This window comes from Lissotriton helveticus, chromosome 5_1 (genome assembly GCF_964261635.1).
Source record: "Lissotriton helveticus chromosome 5_1, aLisHel1.1, whole genome shotgun sequence".
In the NCBI taxonomy this organism is placed as follows: domain Eukaryota; kingdom Metazoa; phylum Chordata; class Amphibia; order Caudata; family Salamandridae; genus Lissotriton; species Lissotriton helveticus.
In genome coordinates this window covers 1,909,918,139-1,909,926,767 of record NC_136065.1, presented here as the reverse complement: position 1 = coordinate 1,909,926,767, position 8,629 = coordinate 1,909,918,139, and positions in this window count along the sequence as shown.

The following is an 8,629-nucleotide window of genomic DNA, read 5'->3' as shown; positions in this document are numbered from 1 at the left end:
TACCATTACCCCGACCTTGTGGGCGACAGGGGACACCGATGTTGGTCTGTTAAGAATAGCCCCTGTGTCAATCACCGTGAAACCAAACGCACAGATGCCCCGCATTCCACAGTATAAAATTTCACCAGAAGGTGAACAAGCCTTGCTATATATTATCCGTGACCTCATTGACAAAGGGGTGGTGGAGGAAACAGCTGCGAATGTCTGTAATAGTCCAATTTTGCCGATTCTAAAAAAGACTCCAATTGATGGTGCCCCGGATTATAAGTCCGCATATCGTTTTGTGATTGACCTCCGAGCGGTCAATAAAATAGTAGTCCCTCAATACCCAGTGGTACCGGATATCACGACGATCCTTACTATGATTCCTCCTACAGCTCGATACTTTTCTGCAATCGATTTGAAGAATGCTTTCTTTAGCATCCCTATTCATCCTGATAGCAGACATATCTTCGGATTCTCATTAGGAGGACGAAGTTTCAGATTTACGCGCGCACCTCAAGGCTATACAGAAAGTCCTAGTATATATAGCCAGGCCTTGAAGGCAGTATTGGATGAACTAATTCTGCCCACCGGTAATGCGATCACTCAATATGCCGACGACATTCTGGTGGCCTCCGATACGGAAGATGGTTGCAGAGATGCAACTGTGAAATTGTTACATCATTTGGCTAAAAAGGGAAATAAAGTCTCCCTTTCCAAATTTCAATATGGTCGACAGGAAGTGACCTACCTCGGCCACTTACTGTCGAAAGCGGGGAGACGACTAACATCAGAACGAATATCTGTGATCACTAACATGTCTGTACCGTGTACTCAACGTGATGTTCGTGCTTTTCTTGGCATAACCTCTTACTGTCGCCAATGGATTCCTAACTATTCACTCCTCTCTAAACCCTTGTTGTATTTGACTACTAAAGATGTGCATGAACCCCTACCCTGGACGGATGAATGTCAAGAAGCCTTTGATTCTTTGAAATCTGCTTTGTGTTCTGCACCTGTCTTGGGTACCGCGGATTACCGGAAGCCTTTTTCACTTTATGTGCACGAGGTGGATGGTTGTTCCCTTTCAGTGTTAACTCAGGATTTTGGGGGGAAACAGAAACCCTGTGCCTTCTTCTCATCAGTACTGGACATGGTTGCACAAGCCCTTCCCGGTTGTCTGAGGGCCACTGCGGCGGTAGCGGTGGCCATCCGACAATCAGAGGGGATAGTGCTGAACACCGACCTCACAGTCATGGTACCACATGCTGTGGATATTCTGTTAAATAAAATGAAAACCCAGCACCTTACAAGTGCTCGCTTGACAGGATATGAGCTGACATTGTTTGCACCCCACATTACGATTAAGAGATGTGCTACATTGAATCCAGCAACACTCTTATCTCTCCCTTCTAATGATGATAAAAAGGATGATATCCATGATTGTATATTTAGAACTGAAGAAGAAACAAAAGGGCATGTAGATCTTACAGACATTCCTTTAACAGACCCCCAAGGAGAATTGTATGTTGATGGTTCCTGTTTTAAATTACCAGATGGAACTGCAACAGCTGTGTATGCTATTACGACTTTGAAAACGGTAGTAGAAACTGCTAGGATTTAACACCATTCAGCCCAGGCCGCTGAACTAATAGCTTTGTTACGAGCATGTGAAATTAGCAAAGGATTGAGAATAAACATTTACACGGATAGCCAGTACGCCTTTGGCGTTGCCCATAGTTTTGGGAGACTGTGGAGGGAAAGGGGTTTCTTTACCACGCATGGCCAAAAGATTCAACATGGTCCTTTAATTGATCGTTTGTTGTTAGCATTGACACTACCAGATAAAGTGGCCATTGTCAAATGTAGCGCCCATCAGAAAATAGTTGATTCCACAGGGAAAGGAAATGCTTATGCTGACTCAGTAGCGAAGGAGACAGCCCGGACTAAAATGACTCCCATGTTCCCTAGTACTTCAGCCCGGTGGGTGGCGGAAACGTCTGTATTTGATAATACAATAGAAAGTGTAAGAGAATTGCAGAAGGAAGCCACCATAGATGAGGCACAGAAATGGGAGCAGGAAGTAGGGAAACTAGACAAGAATGAATGTTGGTTAGATCGAACTGAGAGACAGCGTTGGTTACTCCCTAATGCATTGGTATATGCTGTAGTGACCATGGCCCATGGCTCGGCACACATAGGGGCAAAAGGTATTTGTGCTGTATTAGACCCCGTCTGGAGCAACCCAAATATTTCCAAAACAGCCGTACAGGTGGTCAAATATTGCCCAGTGTGTTTACGCTATAATTCGGGAGGCAGAGAGTCCGTCCTGAGTGGCAATTTTGCACCACCATCTCTGCCATTCAAAGTTATTCAGATTGATTACTTCCAGATGGAGAGAGTGAACAATTTGATATATGTGCTGGTGGTGGTTTGCGCTTTCAGTAAATGGGTTGAAGCCTACCCCACCAAAGAAGCCACTGCGGTGGCAACTGCTAAAGCCTTGATCAAAGAATATTTCCCCAGATATTGTTTGCCCCGAATTATCTGGTCGGACAATGGAACACACTTCAACTCTGCACTAGTTCAGAGTGTATGTGATGGTTTACAAATTCGGCAGATGTTTCATGCAGCTAGACACCCCCAGTTAGCAGGGTTAGTCGAGAAATATAATGGTATACTAAAATTGAAAATGGCCAAGATCTGCGCCAGCACTGGAGTAAAATGGCCTGATGCACTCCCTTTGGCATTGTCATCCTTGAGAAGGACACCACACACAAGAACCGGGTTATCTCCATATGAGGTCATTTTTGGCCGACCCGCCAGTGTGTGGGGAGTCCCTAGACCTAGGTCCTTTAGAGACATTGATTACCCTTTGATGACGGATTACTTGTATGCTTTAACTAAAGATCTGCGTTCTATTTATCAACAGGTATCCGAGACATTGCGTCCGCTACCAGAGGGTCCCGGACATCGGCTGGAACCCGGCCAGTGGGTTTTGGTGAGGAATTATCAAAGGAAATCGAGTTTGGAGCCGAGATGGTCTGAGCCCTACCAGATCATTCTTGTTACCAGGTCTGCAGTGAAGGTGCATTGGGCGGAAGAACTGGATTCACACGAGTCATCTGAAACGACTCCCTCTACCTTTGCCCTTTGATTTGCAAAACCGCGAAGGAATTCCCAGCCAGGAAGGAGAATCGCCCCTGAGCTTTGTACCTTTTTCAGAAGCCCGAGGAAGGGGGCAGCCATGTGAAGCTGTGCCCCCAGTCGACAAGGTGGTGACCCAATCAGCGGAGACCAGTGTTGAGGGTACATCACAGGGTTCGAATGTATCTGATGCCCGTGCAACTGAGTTGTTTTCTGATCAAGAGTGACCTGGTCACTGCAAATACGACTTGCGGCCCCGAAAACAGCGCGTTACCCCAGATCCTCATGGTAGGAGATAGGGAAAGACTTGAGCTCAGAAACCTTGGATAGATTTGCCAGGGTACTGAGCGAGACACTGGACTGAACGCGTTGGGAGCTTGGAACATTGTACTAAATAGCTCTGTTCAGCAAGAAAGACTAAGTTGGGGGCTGCAGTCGTTCTACGTGACTAAGGAAATTGTTTATCGTTTTTGTTCATGAAGAAAAACAAAGAGTCTGCCTGTGAGGCTCCAAAAAGGACACAGGGAGAAGAACCCCTCTGGTAGTGTGCGTGCTTTGTGGACACATAGATAGTTTTTGGACTTATAGAAAGGGACTGAGTTATATCTGGACTCTTTGGGAGCATGTTTCCTTTTGCCCGATTTGCAATGGAGGATGAGAGACCATTGGCCCCTCGACGATATATGGATAACATGCATTTGTTTTCCGGATGGTCCACCAGAGTGAAGGTGGCATTCGTTGTTTTTATCATTGTTTTTATCATTATTATGATGAGTGTATTTGTATATTTAGAATTTCAACACCCAGTACAGAAGTTGTTAGGAACTACTGTGTCCCCAGAAGAGCATCTCTTCTACTCTTTGCCCCCTCATAAGGCTAGACATAGAGAAACTTATATGAAAAATGCATTCATAGAAATGTTGCATCAGACCCATTCTACTACAAATAAGACGAACTGTTGGGTGTGTGGATTACTCCCTTCAGTTATGCACCAGCACGAACTGTTTATTTCATTACCGATGTCTTATTTAGCCAGTTGTGAAGCTTGGTTCCAATTGTTATCCTTGATGTATTCTCATTATGTAGCTGAACCAAAAATATATACTGAAAAAGATTATGAAGCTATCTTAAAGTATATAGAAGAACATCAGGGATTTGATGCAGCTGGAAATGGAGGGGAGGGATCCTTGGATCCTAATGCTTGTATGAATTTATATACTGATTATAAAAAGGTTACTTGGTTAATGGAGGAGATGCAGGATTTTGAACTTTTTAATGATACTATGTATTTTCAGCATTTTAAAGAAAGAAATGTCACAAATGACAAAGCCTTACCGATCCCTATCATTAATACTACCTACCCCTTTTGCATACAGGGAAGAGGTCATGTTAAGGTAGGCAGGAGTAGATGTAATTACACCTACACGCGACAAGTATACAGTCCCCCACCTATGATTACCCCACCAGACGTTTATTTTGTTTCTGGTGAGAATGCCTACACATGGCTTCCCCGGGGATGGGCAGGAAGCTGTTATCTTTCGTTTCTCTATCCCCCTGTATATATTGCCCCTCCTGACTATCACATAACTCATCAGTTGATACAAAAGGAGGTAGTAGTGAGCCGGACTGTTAGGAGCTATGATCTTGATGGCACTGACCAAACAGATACTTCCTTACAACAATTCGAAGACTTTGCGAAGGGACTTACTCCCTTTTGGGGGCCCATATTTAATAGTCGCAGTATAAGACGTTTGTCCAGGATAGTTGAGAATGTGGTCCAGACCACTACTGGAATCTTAACTAACATCACAGTAGAGCTTGCTGCGACGAGGCTTGTTTCGCTTCAGAACCGGATGGTTCTTGACGTCATCCTCGCAGATAGGGGAGGAGCCTGTCGTGTGATCGGCAGCTCTTGCTGCGTGTTATTCCAGATTCGCCCCCCACCATTCATTTGGCCATACAGAAGCTATATCGATTAGCCAGTGAGGCCCATGTGGACAATGGCACTTGGTCCCTTAGCAGTTGGTTCTGGGGTCTCTTAACTACCTGGGGTTGGAAGATATTTATGGTCCTGGCAGGGGCCTTTGGAGTAATATTTACGTGTTGCCTGTGTCTCCAATGTGGCCCGGCCTGTTGCTCGTTTTGTGCAACCAGGATCACATCTGCATTGCAATTTTCTCGGCAAGTCAAAGTAGAAAAGCAGATGATTCAAAAGGAAGTATCAGATCTTATGCAGATAGATGAAGGGGTTTTTGTAGAATAAAATCATGTGTATTGGCCATATTAGGCCAAAAGGGCCGTCTGATGGGTTCGAATTCTCGATAAGATACATTATTGTCCTCATATGTCCAATATGATCTCGTAAATATATATTCATGTAGTTAGAATACACTATAATAATTTAGCAACCTATGATTTACTTTCTATTGGTTTAGTTCTATTGAAGTAGGAAGAGCCAAGCCTGTTTCGTTTCTCTGTGTGCAAGTGCGGTTTCTCTGAAATCACGTGATTATGCTTTCTGCTCTAAACCATGGCGTCAGCTAAACCATTTACAATTGTATCTAGCTGGTAGCTCAAGGAAGACTCAAGGTCGCACCTGCTTTTCTTGTGGGATGCGCACATTCTAGCTGATCCCGTTCCCGTCCTCCCAGGCTCCAGATAGACAGGGAGGCACCTCCCTGACCTGCCCCCGGAATAGCTTAGGCCTAGGTTGCTACTAATCAATTGTGCCTTATATGGGTATTCCTTTTGGCTTACTGACAAACTGTGTTTTTCCTTTTAGGGTGTCATCTTTAACACATGAAACATATATATGCTTTGTACTTTGAACATGTAGTCAGTCTCCTCTGCGCACCTTCGAGGTTGTGCAGACTGGGGCTCCCCTGTCAGGGTCTGTATTTGATGAATAAACGATTGAACCTTCTCCATTGCTGACTGGATGATTATTTGTCCTTAATTGTATATGGGTTATTGGTAAGTGTGACCCGTTAGAATAGATTTTATCCCTTCAGTGCACTCCTAACTCAATGTGTACTCCTTGAAGTCTGTTATTTTTACTTTCGCTTTTTATTGTTTTTTAACTTTGATAACCAAATTTCTTGATTAATTTTTGTCTTGCATCTGTACCTTTTTAATGTGCATTGTATTATTGGAGGACCTGTTTTAATTGGATCATTCTTACTGTAATATGTTGTTATTTGACTGTACTTTTATGGATATATGCTTGTATCTGAATAAGGATTTAGAATCTGAATCTGAAAGCCCTCCATGTTCTGGGACCCATCTACTTGCAGAAGAGGTTCGCTTTCTACACTCCTGTGAGACAGTTGCGTTCCTCCTCCCAACTTTTGGCGCAGACTCCTTGGTTCAATCGCCAGAGGTTTATCGGGAGTTCTTTTGCCCGGATAGCGGCGCTGGCATGGAATGCACTGCCATTGGCCCTACGTGGCATCAAAGATCCTGCGATCTTTAAGAAAAAGCTGAAAACCTTTCTCTTCTAGCTCTGCCTTCTTATTCTGACTCTGACCCCTTTTCTGGCTCACGCCGGGACACTCCTTGGAGTATCTGTGCACGTTATAAGTTCCTATAACATAACATAACATGTAAATGCTATGTGAGTGTGTCTCTTTAATCCAATTCTGGGCTCACAGCTGGATCCTATTGGTCAGTGAGCCGCCTGTAGTGTCTAAGGTCTAGTAGACACGAAGTTCTGTTAAATAGGCTTTCGGTCAGAATACAAATGCATGTTTAGGAGCAAGTTCTAAAGGTGCCTCCCCCATGGAATGGTGGTCACTAGAACCTGCCAATATCTCTGTGGGATGAGGACCATGTGTTGGATGTAGTTTATGTTTCTGACTATGATTGGACAGTAACTGGCACAATCTACAAGTTTGGTTGCACTTGCTCCAATTGTCACCTCTTGCTGTTCTCTACGTAAACTCTAAGCCGCCTCAAGCCACTACCTGCCAAATGTAAGGATGGGATTAGTATCCTCCTGTCTGGCTTGACAAGTGCAAAGTGCCCGCCTCTCACTCTAACAACTAGATCCGATTGTACTGATCTACATAGAGCATTCTGTCTCCAGCATGCTTCAGACAAATAGCACCAAGACACCTCGGCAGTAGTGCGCTCTACAAATACCTCCAGTCAGTCAGTAAGACAGTCAGTCAGACACATACCGCAATCCACCTATCCACTCACTCTTTCACACAGACACGTTTGCAACATTACCCCGACTATACAGTTGAATGCAGTCCTCTCACCAATAGGGAAAAGCTTAAATTCCCTTATATTAATGCTGGTACGATATATGGAGAAAAGACCATGTTCCACCAAGGGAGAATCACATCCACCTGTATGCACATAAGTAGCTGGAGAAGTCTAAATAAGAGGAGAAACACATTTTTTGCTTGCAAGAGGTCTACATCAAAGTTTATTTGGAAACTGTAGCAGAGGAAATGTCCTTCATAAACCAAGAAAGAATGAAGTCACATAGATAAGAATTAAAATGCTCCTTTACATAAACATTATGCCGGTGAGAGGGGGGGGCAGGCAAAGGGGCCCGAAGGATACATCTGATAGTCATAATATGTGGTGATGAGAGTGGTGTAAGACAGAGATCAGTCAGTCAGGTGGGTCCCACTCTATGGTAAAACTCCCCAGCTAGGTGTGTATGTCTGTTCCGCAAGCATTGACTGTGTGCTAAGAGTGTGCGTGTCTCAGAATTTCTTGAGAGCAGCCATTGCGTTCTAGTTGGTCACTGACAGGTAGATGTAAGGCCCTTTCAACACTACCCAACATGAGGCATGGGTGAAAATCACTGAATGTACAGCCCGGCACCATGTTATAGGAGCATATCCCCCCCCCCCCCATTTCAAATCTTTTTTCAAGCATTGCTTCATACAAGAGCAGTTTTAGCAGGAAAAGTAAGAAAGATAGATGAAAATACAATGAGGCCTTTAGAAACTGTCAGAAAAAAAGGTTTCTGTTTCCAGATACCTGAGAGCCTAGCTAAGGAAAGGACAGCCACTGCTCAATGTGGTTGGCTGTTGGAAGTAGTGTCTAGTGTATATCAAAGGAAAAATTGTTCCTTTTGTAGGTGTCCCCTCACTCACCGGGGTTGCCCCACGGTGACATGCTTCATCATTGGGGCCATCCCAGTCCTCTACGGGCTGGGGCGTGCTGCGACTTGCGAAATTACGTAGGAGCACTTAATGGACTATGTGTGGTGCATGTGTATTTGTGGGGAGTGGACTATGTGATAAAATTAAAAGTTACCTGCCCAGTAGGTTCCTAATAAACTTTATTCTGGCCTCTAGGTGGTAGTATTAAAAACGGGGTAGGGAGATAGGCTATCCTAAACTCAATGTGTCCAGATGTTCCTATCCACTCCTAAGTCGACATGTTTCGTGCATACCCCAAGCACTTCTTCGGGACTACACAGGGGCCAGCCCTGTGTTCGCCACTCCTTACTCTATCAATGAGATATTGGTAAAAAGTT